We start from the raw sequence: 18444 nt of genomic DNA, 5'->3' as shown, positions 1-18444 counted from the left end.
CACCCCATCTCCCAGGTTTTCACTGAGTGAAACAAAAGTCTTGGTTCCTGTCTTCAAGGAATTTACCATCTCAGACAGAAGTGGTATACTGTGTGCATGTGTGTGTGTGTGTGTGTGTGTGTGTGTGTGTGTGTGTGTGGTATTCAGAGACAAATAATTAAAGTAGAATAACTAAGGGACCAAGAAAGGTGCAAAGTTCAGAAGTGGGGTGAGATCAATTCTGATTGTGAAAGTTTTATGAAAGAATTTGCACTAATCTGAAAGGGGAGTAGTGGAGGGCATGTGCAGAGTATGTTTTGAACCAAAACATAAATGCCATACAGATGTATTTGTAAGGAAGTTAGTAGTACACTGTGTCTCAAGTTTAGGGTGTATAATAAATGATAGCAGTCCATCAACAAGCATTTACATTCCTCCTGTGTTTCAGGCACCATAGTAAAGTCTAGGGATAAAAAGATAAAAGTGGAATATCCCCTGCCCTCAAAAAGCTTGTTTTCTTATGAAGAAGACAATGTATATTCATGAAGTGTATAGTTATTAACAAGGTACAAAGTTAATGAAAAGGTTACCTTACAGGGGAAGGCACTAGCATTTATGGGAACCAGAAAAAGCCTCCTGCAGAAGTTAGTGTTTTAACCCAGTCTTGAAATTAGAGATTCTAAGAGAGGAGGTGAGAAGAGAGCACATTCCAGACATGTAGGACAGCCAATCCAAAGTCCCAGATATGAGAGATGAAAACGTGAGCAACAGCAAGTGGACCTGAATGAATGGAGGAGAGTAATGGATCAGCAGACTGGAAAGGTAGAGAGTATCAACTGTCTAACAGAGAAGTTTACTATGACATTGGCAATGTAGAATAGAGACAGATTATTAAGAAGTGTGGATATAATTCATCACAAAATTATTTGCTACTCCACAGATGATTTGTCTCCTGGCCATATAGTGATATCCTAGGATGGGATAGGTTTTAGAACTGGATCTTTCCAAGTGTCCTACAGATAGCACATAGGAGACCAGATATTCGTATTGAGAACTTCCAGCGCTAAACTCAGTGTTCTTTGGGAACTTCCATAAACACATTGGTGTTCTTGAAACATCTTGATTTTTCAGTTTATCCTCCTTATAACTCCCATAACCTTTAATTTTACAGTACATCATCTACCCACAGGGATACATCTGATCTCAGAGGCACCCATATATGTGTGGCATCCATGATCTTGACCTCTGAAATCTTCTTTTCTGATCATAATTTTCCATCTTTCCATTTCTCCATCTGCTTAATTGAAAACTTTGGCACCCATATCCTTCCTTATTTTCCAGTCAAGCACCTATCATATGGACTCACTTTCCTCTCTTCACAGTTTCAATTCCATAATTGACTAGTTTAATTCTAAATGTCCTTACCTCACGCTTCCTGAGACCCCTTTCCCCATCCTGCTGCCACTCATTCCTGCTAGAACTCAACCACAAACTACCCCTCCTATCAGCCTTCTCTGGTTTACTCAAACTGCTTAGTATTTCTGGAAAAAGTTACACAATCTTGCCCTCAAAACCCCTCTATAGTTTTACTTAATTTCTCTATTTTTTTTGTCTCTTAGTCTGAGAAAGAGGTGACTCCAAAAATTACCAAGTCCACACTGTAAACCTGTATGGTCTGCTCTGGTCCCCTTTTGTATTCTCAAGAACTTGCCCAATGAGCCACTCTCTTTCATCCTCAGCCTCTTCTTATCTTTTGACTCTTTCCCCACTGCCAAATAGTTAGACTCATCCTATCCTTAAAAACATGAAATAAAACAAAAACAAAGACCTCTATCTAAAGATTTTATTTAGAGCCTCAATTCTAATTCTAATAGAATATGCTCCCTGTTGCTCTGATGTCTATGGGCTATAAAGTCCATGTGGGCAGGAACAATGGAAGCCACTATGCCATTTTGGAAATGGAAGGATGGGACTATGTTCAAGGGATAGAGACAGGGGACTGGACCTGTAATTTCATCTGGTATATTGATGTGCCCTCTATTGGTAATCATTTTCTATAATTTATAATTTTGGAAGGTTGACTAGAGCCCTGAGACTAAGGGACTTGCCAGGGTCACTCAATTAATATGTGTCAAATGTGGCACTTGAACCCAAGTCATGCTGGTTTTGAAATCTTCTCTCTATTCACTTTGCCAAAAGCTTCAACCATGCTTTACACTAGAAAAATAAAGACCACCGCTTGACACAGAATCCAAATGAAAATTTTGTTGTGGCATTTCCTAACGATGAATATATTGAACACTACAAAGTATAGCTGCAATGATTTACATTAACTAGGCACTGTAAAATATATTAGGTATATATTTGGATCTCTTAAGTATAGAGATATACTCTCATTCATTCAACAAATGTTTATTGTGTGCATACTATGTGGAGATACTGTGAGGTTTTTCAGAAAAATGTAGATATTCTCTGACCAGAGCCACTAAGGCATCTATTTTAAAATGTCCAAGGATTAATATTAAGTTTGCTGTACTTTTAAAATGTACATAGCAAAAAAAAGTATGATCCTTTGGCTTTACTTATGATTTGAAATGAATTTAGATTTATTTTTCATTTAAGAAAGTATAACTCCATTATTCTGCATTGAGTTGACAAAATAGTAGATAAAATACAGGACATTAGCATGAAATTCAGATAAAGTTACAACATATTTCATTTGTTTTCCTTCTCAGATGTCATTTCTGGTAAAGCATTATATAAATGACAACCAAAAAAATCTGCAATGCAGCTTAAAAATGGTTGTTGGTTTTTATAAAAGTTTTTAGGCATATTTTTAAGAATTTTCACTTAGGATCATTTAAGCTTAAAATGCTATTTGTAATTTTTGTTTTAAAAAAGATAGATTTATTGGAGTAAAAAGGGATTGTAAATATTTCCAAATTTAATAACTCAACTATCTGTGCTTGAAGGAATATGGCCATAGGCTTTTATCATGCCATTTTTCTATTAAAATGATTGGATCCTGAGATAAAGTTATATATATGGCAGGCTTTACCACCATGTTAGGTAGCAAGTATATACAAAAAGAATAGAAAAGATTTTAGCCTGAAGATTTAAAGTCGCATGGATTAGAAAATTGATTTAAATTCTAACATTCTTCCTACAGGTAATCATTGATTCTGATTTATATCTTTAGCTCTTATCCAAACTATGAGAGCTTAATTTCTTTTCTGTCTTCATTTTTTCTTAAATTTTAACTTGTAAGTAATTTATGAGATTAGCTAGCTGACATTTTATTTCCAAACTAAAATGATGTTGCAACCATCCCATCACAAGGAAGAATTGAACCTGCCTGCAACCAGGCCTAAATCTCATCTTCTAGTCTTGACCATACCAGGAAGGCTTTTGGTGACAAGTAGTGATGTTAAGATAATGCTCTTTAAGATGTGTGTCTGGCAAAATGGGTATCCTACTCTCGCCTGATTGCATGGCTTTTTCTGGTATAAACCCCAAACCTAAGGGTATCAGGTTCTTTCACTAGGAATCATCATTCATCTGAACAAGGTTAAAGGTGTGTTTTTTTAAAGGAAAACTCATTTGAATCTTTTTAAACATGCTCATTCCTTTCATCTTACTGGCTAGCTTTGAACCTGTATCTTGATGGATCTTAAAATTCCACTGCCTGTAGTTAGCCAAGAAAATCTATTCTCTTTCTTTTCCTTGTTAGATAATAGTAAACAACTACCTTTGATTTCTTCAGCAGGTAAAATGAGTTTTACTGACAGATATCAACAATCAATGAACTCTGTTAATAATGAGTTATTCTTCAAAGCACCACCGTTTCTAACCTCTTATCAATGCATTTACTCAGTAGCAAATTTGAAAGCTTCAGCCCTTTGTTTGAAAATCTTTAGGCAGTAAGACTTGTCCTTGATATTTGTTAGTTTGATAACACTTCCCTGTGAAAATTCTTAGCTTACTAGTTCAGTTAAGCACACTCTACGAAAGAGTGGACAACATTGCTTTATTAATGAAAGAATGAAAAATGACAAAACAAACAAACGTGTTAATCACTGTGCTAAACACTTACAATAGAAATATTAAAAAAGTCCTAAGTTCCACCAGGAACTTACAGTCTAATGGGGGAGACAACACGTGTGTGTGTGTGTGTGACACACACACACACACACACACACACACACACACACACATATATATATATATATAGATATAGATATAGATATAGAAATGGTGACTAGCAAAGGGAGTTTTCTTCTGTGGTATCACAGAGATGGTAAGGGAAGTCATAGAGTGCTTGACTGACATGGCCTTTTTAAAAAAGAACTGATAGTGTTTATTTTCTTATAATTTCCAGATTAATATATAAAAAGTTATTTGAGGGGTCATGGGGCTGACACATTGGAGTAGACAACATGAGTTGTCTTTCAGTCACTCACCAGTCAGAAAAGAACCACCTCAAAACAACACTTCCAAAGGTGAATGGCTTAGCATGGTCACTAGAAATCTTTTATCCCTATTCTGAGTAGGACAGTCACTAATTTTTCTCCAAATCATATAAATCTAGCTCTTGGTTTCAAGTAAATACTTACATAATAAAATAGAAAATTCCTTATATTTCTCTCTTTTTCATGTTTTTACATACATTTTAAGAAATATTTTGTATTTCTATTAATAAAACCATGTGACTTTCATGACTTTTATTCTTGTAAGGAGGGAGAGGAGGAATGCTGAGATTTCATTAGTAAGGAGAAATACCAGAAAGGACACAATGTAGATTGTCACCTGCTCTGCAACGTATATTCTTAGATCTAGAGTCACCTGAGTAACTGATAGTTTTAGTGACTTAAGCAGGGACACTCAGCCATTATGTGTCAAAGGTAGGACTAGAACCCAGGCCTTCTTATCTCTTTCTATCTCTCTATTCACTGTGCAATACTGCCTCTCTTTTATAACAATATAATTTATTAAAATGTTTCCTGCTATTACACTGTTCTTTTATTCCTATTATAAATCTGAGAATCATAATTATAATTTTTGCTACATATTAGTATACTATATTACTCAATACTTTAGTTAATAATAATTATCATATAGTTTAATTTATGTAATACTTATATAGTTTAGACTAGATAATAAATAATAACTAACATTTATTTAGTGTCTACTGTGTATCAGGCACTATACTAGGCACTTTACAATTGTTAACCTATTTGATCATCACAAAAACCCTACTTTCGTGTAGGGTAAGATACCCAATTGAGTGTGTATGTTGTTTCTTCCTTAAGCCAAATACAATGAGAGTAAGGTTCACTTATTCTGTTTCACCTCCCCACTTTTCCCTTCCATTATAACAGCCTTTTCTTGCCTCTCTTATGTGAGATAATTTACCCCATTCTATCTCTCCCTTTATCCTTCTCGCAATATATTCCTCTTTTACCCCTTAATTTTATTTTTTAGATATCATCACTTCATATTCAACTCACCCTGTGCCTTCTGTTTCTCTATATATGTATATATATATATATATATATGCATATGTGTGTGTGTGTGTATATATATATATATATATATGTATGTATGTATTTTTGTATGTATGTATATTCCTTTCAACTACCCTAATACTGAGAAAGGTCTCATGAGTTACAAATATCATCTTTCCATGTAGGAATGTAAACAGTTAAACTTTAATAAGTCCCTTGTGATTTCTCTTTCCTGTTTACCTTTTCATGCTTTTCTTGATTCTTGTATTTGAAAGTCACATTTTCTATTCAGCTCTGGTCTTTTCATCAAGAATGTTTGAAAGTCCTCTATGTCATTGAAAATCTTTTTTCCCCTGAAGTATTATACTTGGTTTTGTTGGGTAGGTGATTCTTAGTTTTGATCCTAGCTCCTTTGGCCTCTGGAATATCATATTCCAAGCCCTTTGATCCCTTAGTGTAGAAGCTGCTAGATCTTGTGTAAACCTGATTGTGTTTCCACAATATTTAAATTGTTTCCTTCTAGCTGCTTTCAATATTTTCTTTTTGGCCTGGGAACTCTGTAATTTGGCTACAATATTCCTAGGAGTTTTCCTTTTGGGATCTTTTTCAAGAGGCAATTCTTTCCATTTCTATTTTACCTTCTGATTCTAGAGTATCAGGGAAGTTTTCCTTGATAATTTCTTGAAAGATGGTGTCTAGACTCTTTTTTTGATCATGACTTTCAGGTAGTCCAATGATTTTTAAATTATCTCTCCTGGATCTATTTTCCAAGTCAGTGGTTTTTCCAATGAGATCTGTCACGTTGTCTTCTGTTTTTTTTCATTCTTTTGGTTCTGTTTTATAATTTCTTTATTTTTCATAGAGTCATTAGCTTCCATTTGGTCAATTCTAATTTTTCAAAATTATTTTCTTCAGTGAGCTTTTGTACCTCCTTTTCCATTTGGCCCATTATGTTTTTTAAGAAATTCTTCTCCTCATTGGCTTTTTGGGTCTCTTGCCGTTTGGGTTAGTCTATTTTCAAGGTTTTATTTTCTTCAGCATTTTTTGGGTCTCCTTTAACAAGCTGTTGACTCATTTTTCACGATTTTCTTGCATCCCTCTCATTTCTTTTCCCAATTTTTCCTCTATTTCTCTGACTTTATTTTCCAAATCCTTTTTGAGCCTTTCCATGGTCTGAGTCCAATTCATATTTTTCTTGGAGGCTTTCGATGTAGCATCTTTGACTTTGTGGTCTTCTTCTGTCTGTATGTTTTTATCTTTTTTGTCTGCAAAGTAAGATTCTATAATTCTATACTCTGAGTATTTTTACCCTGCCTCCTCATTTTCCCAGCCAATTACTTGACTTTTGAGCTCTCTGTCAAAGTATGACTCTGCTTCCAGAATGGAGAGTGCTCTGTCCCAAACTTCAGGGGTTTTTCGCTGCTGTTTTCTGAGCTACTTGTAGGCATCTGTAAATTTTCACTTCTTCTGAGGTGGTATGATCCAAGGAGAGGTCTTTACTCCTCTACTGGCCTGTGCTCTGGTCTGTGAGTACCCTCAAGCACTCTTCTCTGCCTTGGAACTGAGAGGAGGTCTCCCTCTGCACAGCCACCACAAGTTCTGCTATACTAATGCTCCTCCTCCCCCAAGGACCACCAACCAGGACTGCGACCCAGATGCAAGCAAGGCAAAGCAAGAGAATCCTGCCTCAGTGCCAGCAAAGAGATCTCTGCACTCCACCTCTGATCAGCCACTTTATTCCTCCCATCATCTATGAGCCTGGAACTCCAAAAGCAGCTGCCACCAACACCCTGTGGCTGCGGCTGGATCAAGCCTTTCTCTCACCCAGGTCCAACAGAGTTTTCCCACTGACCTGCTAAGTTGTCTTTGGCATTTGTGGGCTGAGAAGTCTGGAAACAGCCACAGATTAGTGATTCAGTGCCCTGAGGCCTGCTCACCAGGTCTGCTCTGGCCTGGTCTGTCCTGGTGTGGCCCACACTGGGCTATCCTGTGCTTCCAGCATGGTGCAATAGACCCTTCCTAGTGACCTTCCAGGCTGTCTTGGGTTGGAGACTTGTTTCACTATGTCATTTCATGGGTTCTGTAGCTCTAGAATTTGTTTAGAGTTTTTTTTTTTTTAACAGGTGTTTGGAGGGATTTGGGGGAGAGCTCAAGCAAGTCCCTGCTTTTACTCCGCCCATCTTGGCTCTGCGTCCAATAGGTGCTATTATTATCTGAATTTGACTAATAAGGAGACTGAGGCAAACAAAGGTTAAGTGGGTTGCCCAGGGTCACATAGCTAGTAAATGTGTCAAGTGCTTGAGGCCGGATTTGAACTCAGGTCTTCCTGAGTTCAGGGCTGATGCTATACTCAAAGTGCCACCTAGCTGCCCCCAAGAGTATGCCTTTTAATGGGGAAACAACATTCACATAGGTCACCTGTTAAGACTCTTCCCTTAAATGCTATGGACTACTGTGAAACAGCATAAGCTACAGCCTTGGATTTCCAAGATCAGTCACATCTCAGGAGTGGCTTCTGTGCTTTTTGGGGAAAAACAAAAACAAAAGAAAAAGGGAAAAAAACCAACCAGCTAGCCTAGTTTATTTGTCCAGGCCTTCAGGTGACTGAAACCTTAGCCTCCAGAGCAATCAAATAAAAACTAATTAGAAATAAGGTAACTTTTAGAGAAGTCACTAAGCAGCCGAATGACCAGGATATATTTCATATAAAAAGTAGCTCTTGAGCTGCCTTGAAGGATACTCATCATTCCAAAAGGAAGGAGCAAGAAGGGAGAACATTTCATGCATGGAGAACAGTACATGCAGAAGTGGATTATGATATATAAAGATCTGTAAGGAGGGCAAGACCACGGAGGATGTGAAACAGAGTAATATTTTTATAGCCTGGACATGTAAATTGGGAGTAAGACTGTGGAGACCTTTGAATTCCAAACATCAGTTTGTTTAATGCAAAGATCATTTGTTATTTCAACATTTTGCAGAATGTAATTTTCAACCTACCTGGTACTTTTCGATGGGGCAGCTTGTTAATGACTTATTGGACCTTGCATTCTAAGACTGGTTTGTTTTGGTTATATGTTTTCTAGCTGGTGAATCTGGATTCTTTACATTGTTATAATTGTTCGTGTCTTTCCTATTACAAGTTTTATCCACATATATCAGTGCATAAGAAAAACAATGCAGAGGACTGAGTTCAAGCATTGGAATGAAGAAGCCCTGGCTTCAAATGCTCTGTGACTTGAGAGTTTGGCCAATAACTATCCAAGTCACTTACCTGTCAATACTTCGGATACCTCTCTAAGACAACTGGACAGCTAGGTGGCCCAGCGGATAAAGTACCCAACCTGGAGTTAGAAAGACTCCTCTTCTTGAATTCAAATCTGGCTTTAGACATTTACTAGTTCTATGTCCTGGGGCAAGTCACTTAACCCTGTTTGCCTCAGTTTCCTCATAGGTAAAATGAGCTAGAGAAGGAAATGGCAAGGTACTTCAGTATCTTTGCCAAGAAAACCCTAAATGGGTTCATGAAGAGTCAGATACAACTGAATAACAGCTAAGACAGTAAATTTCATAGAACTTGTCTTTTGACATAATTAGGGGAATTTCTCACTAAGAGGTTTCTACACTAATCAAATCACAAGTCTAGTAGCAAAACAAAATAAAACAAAATATGCATGATATTTCTCCATTTCTTCATTTGAAGCAATCTTTTTTTAACCTCTGATTCTGGTATTCATCATCATCAACAATAAGTATTTATTAAGTGCCAAGTGTCTCCAGCATTGTGCTGAAATGCTGGGCAAAAACTCAGCTACTATCCTGAAGGAGCTCACATTCTCATGAGGGAGTCAACATCTCAGAAATATGTACATACATACCAGATATGTAAATTATAGTTTACAGGCCATCTCAGAGGAAGACCCTTGCAGTGCAGGAAGAGGGCATTCAAGATGGGTCAGAAAAGTCCTCTTGGCAGAACGTAGGAATCTTGAGTGTTTATTTTTATTAATTTTTGTTTTAGTGACACCTTGAAGAAAGTGAGGGAAGCCATGAGGGGAAACTGAATAGGGAGAGCATTCTTTTGGGGGAAATTTAACTTAGGGGAAAGCCAGAGAAACAACATGGACTCTGGAAATGGAGTGTTATGTGTGAGGGACATCAATGAGGCCAGGGTTACTTGATCAGACTGCAAGGAGGTGTCTAAAATTTAAAAGGAAAAATAGAAAATGATCAGGGCTTTAAAACCTCAAAAGAGGATTTTATACATTTATTATCCTTTCTCTCCTCTTTTTGATTAAATTGCATTGCATAGTGGGTAGAGACCTGGCCTTAAAGCCAGTAATGTCTGGGTTCAGATCCTGTCTTTGGAGATATAGTAACTGTGTGTCTCTGGGCAAGTCACTCAGTGTTCTGGGGAATTTTCCAAGAAATTAAATTGCAGAGAACATGATAACCTGCATTAGTTAAGAGAATTTCCTCAAGTGAGAATTCCAGTTACCAGTGAGATGACAGATCCAGACTCTAGCACTCTCCCTATGCCAATGACATCAATTTAATAGGTATTTTCAAAAAAGCAAATATTTGTTGAGTTCATTTTGTTTTATTGATTTTTTGGGAGGGTGGGTTGCTGATTTTGTATTGTGATTACTTTTTTGTATTAATGTATTCAACTTTTTTCTATGTAAGTTTTTTTCTACTTATGATGTGTTCAAAAATTATAATTTTCATCTGAAAACTATGTTGCTTTTATTTCATGAGTTATATAGTATATCTATATTTTTGCTTTATCATCTACAATTTGTTCATGAACTCCTGATACTCCTAATTTTTTATGTTTTTATTGCAGATTACTGTTTTTGTTGCATCTTTATCCATAAATAATTTTCATTTTCTGATTTTTTTCAAATATATCTATAATATGCTGTGTTCTTTAATGTCGTTCATTTTGTGAGTGCATGTTCCGAACATGTTTGGAAAATAAAAGCAGATTTCCAGCTTTTTAATTCAAGTCCCTCCATTTACCTATCAAAGCAAATTTCCACTTTCTATTAAAGTGTATAATTTTTTTCTTACTTATCTTTCTTTTTTAAATTTGTTTATTGTATTATATTACTAGAATCTCCCACTATTAACTTTTTATCTTTTTTTTTAACACAATTAACTTTTCCTTTGTTTTTGCTTGTCTGTCATTCTAGAAGAGGACCATGATGTCAGGGAGGTGATGCCATGACATGCAAGTGAATTGGATTTAAGTGAGGGAAGGCTGTGCTAAGTCACCAGACTTACTTTCTCCTCTGGAGAAATTATAGGTTGTGATTCTGTTTCATTAGGTGGAGAGTTTGAGGTTAATATTTTCTTCTTGTCAATGGTACTTTTAAGTTAAATGCAATTCCTTTTTAAATTTCTCTTATTACATTTTAATTTGGATTAGAGTTTTAAAAGATATGTGTCTATATACATATATGTGTATGTATATACACACATATATCTTTATACAACTCTGGATTTTCTGGAGTTTCCTGAAGCATGGCAAATTTTAGTTCATCCTACCATCTTGAGTCTATCTGTATCTAAGAATATTAACTACATATTTTTATTAGCAACAAGTTTATTAATTTTATTTTTAAAACATAAAACACTTTTTTCCCTTTTACTATCAGGGAATTCAATAGAAATAATAGTTAAATTTAACTCATCTGCTATTATTTTTTAAAATTATTCATTTTTTGATAGAGATATGTAATCTTTATTATTGTTAATACTAATAATTTCCCATCTTTAATACACAGAAACCACTAAAGTTCCAAATTTTAAATATCAGCTCCATAAATTATCTCTTAAAATGACTTCTACCAATGACCCCTTCCTCTCTCTCTATCTCTTCAAATTCAACCTTTTTTCTCTCTTCCCTCCACCTTTTGTTTTTCCTTCTCTTATCTATATCTTTCAGGAGTTAAGCAATGAACTACTACTTTTGTTGTTCACTTGTTTCAGTCGTGTCCAACTCTCCATGTCCCCAATTGGGGGTTTTCTTGGCAAAGATATTGGAGTGGTTTGGCACTTCCTTCTCCAGCTCATTTTACAGATGAGAAACTGAGGCAAACAGGATTAAGTAATTTAACTAGGGTCATTCAAATAGTAAGTGTCTGAGGCTAGATTTGAACTCATGAAGATGAGTCTTCCTGATTCCAAGCCCAGTTTTCTATCTACAATGCCACCTCACTGCCCATTTACTACTAGTAAGATTTTTTTAAAATACCTCTCTGACATTTGCCCTGAGATAGTTAATCACACTTGTAAAACATCAATTACTTCAAATCCCATAAACTGTTTTAAATTTGAATCTTCTTTCCATAACTTATTCAAGTTCAATTTTTTAAATGGCCAGCTTTCCCTTTTTAAAGATTATTTAGCTTTAGTGGAAACTTGATTTTAGAATTGTCTTATGTCACCTGTTCATATATCACATTCTACTTAATTGTGTTCCATTAAGAAGAAATTTGTTCAATTCAAAATGTTGGAGTTGAGGTAGAAATAGCTACCATCTTTCATATTAATTGCTTGTAAAGCACCTTGCCATTTTATTCTTGACTTGAAATTTCATAAACATGTATGTGGACAAATTGAATTTGGGGTCCACTACCACTGTCATATAATACATTCTGCAGATTTGCTCTTTTTCTCCATTTTCAGTATTTTGAGGAGAATTTCTTGTTCAGCTTCCTGAAATGCAGTGATCAGATCATTTTCTTTTTCACAGCTTTCCAGACAAAAATTCTTAAATTATTTCTCCTCCTTTTGTACCATAAAAATATTGCTTTAATTTTCATTACCTACAAATTTTTTTTTCAATTAGGTAATTTTATTAGTTTGTTTTTCTGCTACCTCTATTCCTTCTGTCAATTCTATCCTTAAGTAAAATATTCCACTTTTTACAAAATCAATTGTTGTCATTTTCCATAGATATCATTAAGCTATTTAACTCATCACCATCTCCAGGGATTTTTTTTTATCAAACTCAGTTTCTTCTTCATTATAACTCAGACTATTTTTCTTTAACTTTTTATTTATATTTTTTTCTTTTAATCATTTGTGGATGTATAGCACACACTTTACTAAAAGAATATCCTAGCTTTTTTTATTTCTACATATTTTTGACCTCGTGTTTTTTGCCTAAGCTTCTTTTAATCCCTGCCTCAAAAATCTCATAATGATGCCTCATTGTAAAGTCATTCTTATGCTCTTGAATGATATTCATATGGAACAAAAATTATGACAACTCCTATTAAGCCAGAAAATGCTTCAATTATAGCCCAAATGGGATGATGATAGTTTTGTCCTCCAAGGAAGAGACTAGCCCCACTCAGAAGTGGGCATGATCAGTCTAGTCACAGGGTGATAAGATTTTTAGACAAAGGGACTCTTTAAAAACACCAACTAAGGTGTAAAAGAATTATGCTCTGTGTTAGTGAAGGTATTACACATATTGGTAACATTGTAGACATGTAAATATTTTTGTATCCTTTTAATTTGAGACCTGTCAGTGGATCCAGAATCATTAAAGGAAGAGGTCTTCCTAATGTAGCAAGAATGAGCAATAGCAGGTGATCAGACTGAGTGCTATACTTTCTTCTCAAAAAGTGTTGTAACACTTCGGCAAAGCCTGAAGGATATTGCATAGATCTTTTTTAAAAGAACCAATGGGAGATCATGGGCAAGAATCACAAAAGATAAGTCATGAATTAATTATTTTCTATTTTGGTGGAGGAATAGCTCACACCAATGCGATTTGAATTATAGAAGTATTTTCTTTGGGGTTGGTACTTTGGAATACTTACTTTTTAAAAGATATTTTAAGCATTTTTAATACTTTTGCTTCTCTTTGACATTTATCTTGGCAGTGTCAAGGGAAAGAAATAAAAGGATACTAACTTTTGTGACCTTTCTCTCTATATCTTCTTAGGAATTCCTTCCTACAGGAGAGGTTTCCGAGGAAAAAATTCTAGATTTACTTTATCAGTTTCCCAATTGCCCTCATTTCCTTCCCATCTCCTTCCTCATTCATTTTATAAATCACTATCAGATAAGCTTTCCTAAAAAAAACAACTTTCATCACATCAATGTTTTGTTCAAAGGCTTTTGAGGCTTTTGTCTGTCACTGTCTTGAAGAACCTTTTGCCTGAAGTCTATATGAGACCCTTAGAATTATTTTGTGGAACCTGAGGGATGGTATTGCTGCAGCCATAGCAGCTGCAATGTAAGGAATATGCCCATTCTCAAGTGCTATCTTGTTTGGCAAGTACCATGGCTATACTTTATGGAGAAGAGTCTTTTAGGTTTTAAAGTGTGGAGGACTTGAAATGCTATGAAGAGGGAAAAAGCAAATTATTAGTTTTTATGGTCAAATGGTAACTGTAATATACACTGAACTTCACCATTTAAGTGAATAAAAAAAGTTTTTGGCTTCTCTTTTTCTCTTTCTTCTCTTCCACTCTCTCTACACCACTCCCATTTTCTTGGTCATTTCTGTTTTATGTGTCCTTAAGCTCTTCCCTATCTCCTATTATTTTTCCCAGCTGCCTGTCTCTTTCTCCTTCTTTTGACTTCCTTTCTTTCTAAAGCTTCCCCTTTTTCTGCTTCTCTTTTTGGGTCCTGTGTCCAGATAGTTAGGCACTTGCTAGATTTGTTACCATGGGCAACTCATTTAACTACTATCTGCCTCCACTGTAAAATGGGGTGTGTGATAGCAAATACCTTCCAGGGTTGTTGTGAGGACCAGATGGGATAATATTTGTAAAGTGCTTAATAGAGTGCCTAGAACAAAGGAGGCACTTAACAAATGATTCCTTCCTTCCTTCGTTCCTTCCATCTTTCATTATTTTTTCCTTCCTGCCTTCCTTCTCTTCCCACCTTTCCCTACTCTTTCTTCTATTTTCCTTTCTTTTCTTCATTCAAATCCACCATTCGTATTAGTCTCAGACCAATTGTCCTATTCAAGTATTAATCATTACTAACATACATATCCAAACTTCTCTGGCACTTAAGGCCCACTAGTATCTGATCCTACCTTACCTTTCTGTCCATCTCCCTTACTACTCTGCAAAAGGCACACCTTCTGTTCTAGCCGAACTGGTCCCTTCAATATCCAATTCTCAACTCCACGTTTCTGCTTAAGTTTTTCTCTTCCTTTCCCTGTTAAGAATGCCCTTTTCCCCTTATTCCTAATCAGACTTAATCCACTATTCAAATCTCAGCCTATATCTCAGTTTCCTCATGAAATCTTTTTATGACTACTCTAGTCCACACTGATTGGTACCCTGGCAGAACTTGTCAATATACTAACATTAATTACTATCTAGTTTCATATGTGCTCGTCTTCCCAGTTAGGTTGTAAGGTCCAAGGAGGAGAGAATATGACATATAATAAATAATAATAACAACTTCCCGATTTGACTAGAGAACCTACAGGTCAAGTTACTTGCCCACTGTCACACAATCAGTATGTGTCAGATGTAGGTCTTAGACTCAGGTCTTCTTAGCTTTGAGGCCAGCTGCATCTATAATGCCACTTTGCCTCCCTACCATATAGCTTGTGTACTTATAATGCTTTATGCTTTACAAGATGATTTCCCAACAATATACACACTACCTAGTAAAAAGAACTGTTTTATAGTTTAGGAGCCAAGGGATTGGAAAGGTTAAGTAATTTGTCCCAATTTACACAGCTAATAAGTATCAAACCCACTACTCAAACTAAGGGCTGACTCCAATTTTTGTACTTTTTCTACTGTTCCATACTGCCTCTAAATTTTTTTTTATCTTATAACCTCTCCTAGCACGTTGTATTGACATATGCACTATTGCCATTAAAAAAATTCCCAGAGCTCCTATTTTGCTTGTATCTTTAGCTCAGATGTCTACAGACAGTTATTAGGTGATAAGACTCTTTAGCCTTTAGCCTAAAGTCTCAAAAGAGAAAACCTTACCACAGATTATACCTCTTCCCTCTTGTGCTGCATAAAAACAGAACAATGATTCCTCAGCATTTATTGGTTTAAAGTGATCTCCTTAGACACATGGATGTTTTCAATGGGTAATATGGGAAGATAGGCAAGATTAATTTACTTCCTGATTGCAGTGCCTGGCCTCAGATAAATAGGGAGCCTGAAATCAATCTCAAACTCTTTTCATCACTAGATACATGGACACCATGGCTTCTTGTATCCTTTCCAACTGAGTGATTTCAGTATGAATTCAGTAAATACTTGTTATGGAGTAGGCACCAAACCTTTGATTTCATTGATTTCTCTGGTGAAGAAACTGCTATCAATGCAGACTGGCACTTTCTCTGCAACTTGTAGACTTGGAAAGTTAAATAGAGAACCTACAGGTCAAATAACTTGTTCATAATTACACAGTCAGTATATATCTGTGTTAGGTCTTAGACTCACATCTTCCTGTCTCTGAGGCCAATTATATACACAATATTGTAGTGCCTCTCTAAATATTTATTATTTGATAATCCAGGTATGAGCTGATGAGCATCTAATTGTGTCATGGATTCCCTTAGCCCCTTAGCATTCTGATTAATCTTGTAGAACCCTTAAAATAATGTTTTTAAATAAAAAAAATAAAATGCATAAGATTGCAAAGGAAAGTAATCATATTGAAATATATCTGGCATTTTTTAAATTATATACCACAGTTTAAGAACTCCCTAGTCTGACATAATATGGTTGTTGTGTTTGTCCTTTGTTTTCGAAGAGGACTGTGGCATCAGGGATATGATGACATGACTTGCAATTGACTTTGATTTGAGTGAGGGAGGGCTGTGCAAGGTCACCAGCCTCACTTTCTCCTCCAGAGCCATCTGGATCCAGTGACCAGATATTCATCAGTATGACTGGAGATGACCCAGGATGCAATGAGAGACCCTGCCCCAGCTTGATTTCTTTTTCTTTTTTTCTAGTTGAAAGGACCCTCCCTTGACTCACTTCTTAAGGAGGCCTATTCACTGAATGGGATTTACCTCACTTTAAGTAAGGACATGAAAAGGCCTTAGCCTAAAATGGCCTCAATCAAATCACTTAAAGGACCTCACTCCAAATCAAAGTCAACTGCAAGTCATGTCATCATTTCCCTGATGCCATGGTCTTCTTTGAAAATGAAGGACAAACACAACCTGTAACTAGACCGAGCTGGCTGAATGGGGACCCAGCTAGTTGGGTAACTCAGCTCTCCCTCTTCCTGTTTCTCTCCCTCTCCTTCTCCCTCTCCTCTCCAAAGAAAGGTAAATTTGATGGCCAAAAGCTGCCAACTTAACCTGGAGTTTACTCACTAAATTTCCTTCTTTTTGTCTGTCTGTATGTCTGTCTTCTTTCACAAAACCTTAAACCCAGTTCACTCTGAAGCTTATAGATTGGACCACAATAGGTCCCTGCCGAAGCTCCACTTAATGGCTGTATTTTGGGCCCTTCTGTCTTAGAGTGAATGTCGATGGGAACTATTTCTCTTTGGAACAGCAACCCTGAGGGTCTTCCCCTCCCAGCTTGATTTTTAATTTTTTTTTTTCTAATTAAAGGGCCCATCCTTTGAACATAATATGGTGGGAAAAGAAACAAAGATGAAAAAGATAAACACCACTATGAAGATGGTCTGTAAAAGACCAATTAGATAAACAATTGTGGTCTGAATGATCCTCCAAAGGTGTCTATTGACAATTGAATATTTCAACCCTGTCTAAATTAATTATGGCTGCCATATAATGCTTTAAGATTTGTAAAACATTTTACAAAAATTATGCCATTTGAGCATCAAAAGTGCCCAAGAGGTAGAAAACAAAGATATTAGTGTCTAAAGATAAGGTAAACTAGATCTTTGAGAAGTTGAGTAATTTCTTCATAAGTCACACAGATGGTAAAAATCAAAGACTAGATTTTAACAAAGATTTTTCTGACTCTAAGTCAAGGAGGCTAAAAAGTGGCTTATTAAGAATCTTCAGTTTACCTCAAGATTTGTAATGAGGAGAGTGACGTTTTCACTAAGGATAAAAAACATTCTCTGAATGATACCAGCATAGACTTAGATGAGACATAACAAATATTTCCTGACAGACATGAATTATTTAGGAATATTGATTAATTTATCTGCCTGGACACTATTAAAGGATAGCATAGACAATCATTTTTATTTTTATTCTTAGCAATAATAGAGGGATGGCCCAAGTGACTTCTGAAATTCCCTTTAGCCTCTGTGAATCTGGTGAAAGGAGGCATTGAGATATAAAGTTACCATTCTTCTCAGTGAAATTTACTCATGTTTTTAATGACAGTATTGAGAAGTTCCTTGTTACTCCTTGCATTATTGATTTTTTTACCTTCAAAAATCATTATTTTTTCCTTTTTTGTTTTATTTTTCATTTTAGACTCAAAACACCAGAACTCAAATACAGAATAGACAAAAGAAAAAGAAATGTATCATAAACTTAATTACCAAGTTATAAAAGAAAAAAAAGCATGTCCTGTGCACACCAGAACGTAAGAAAGAATTCAAAATATATAGCAATAAATTTTGATTTCAAGAAAGCCTGTATGATAAATACTGTATGTTGTGTTGAGAGCTGCCCATCTTTTCTTTGCTTCCTTGTAAGTTTTCTTTTGTTCTCTGCTGTCCAATTTTTACTTTGTTCCTTTTTCCCCCTTCTTCCCCTCCTCCACCACCCCCACCCACAGAAGGCTACAATATTTATATATAGATATATAATACACATATACACATATACCCATATATACCTACATACATACATAGACTTATACTTACTTTCCCTAACAAATTCTACACCTGATCTTTTTTATGTTTGTGCATATCTCTTATTTCCTATACCTCCTGACTCCTCTAGTTTACTTCTACCTGCTACCTTGCCCTCCTATTACTTAACCTACCCCCCTCAAAGGATCCTTCC

General features: G+C 35.8%; 1 protein-coding gene across 2 annotated transcripts in view; it reads left to right on the top strand.

Annotated features, from left to right (window-relative positions):
• The window catches only part of KLHL1 (kelch like family member 1), a 563316-nt gene that overhangs the window by 392399 nt on the left and 152473 nt on the right, over positions 1–18444 (top strand). The gene's annotated exons all lie outside the window — the stretch shown is intronic.

The sequence above is a fragment of the Trichosurus vulpecula genome, chromosome 4 (assembly GCF_011100635.1).
Source record: "Trichosurus vulpecula isolate mTriVul1 chromosome 4, mTriVul1.pri, whole genome shotgun sequence".
NCBI classification, from domain to species: domain Eukaryota; kingdom Metazoa; phylum Chordata; class Mammalia; order Diprotodontia; family Phalangeridae; genus Trichosurus; species Trichosurus vulpecula.
Note: the sequence above shows the minus strand (reverse complement) of the source record. Positions and strands in the feature narration are given on the sequence as shown.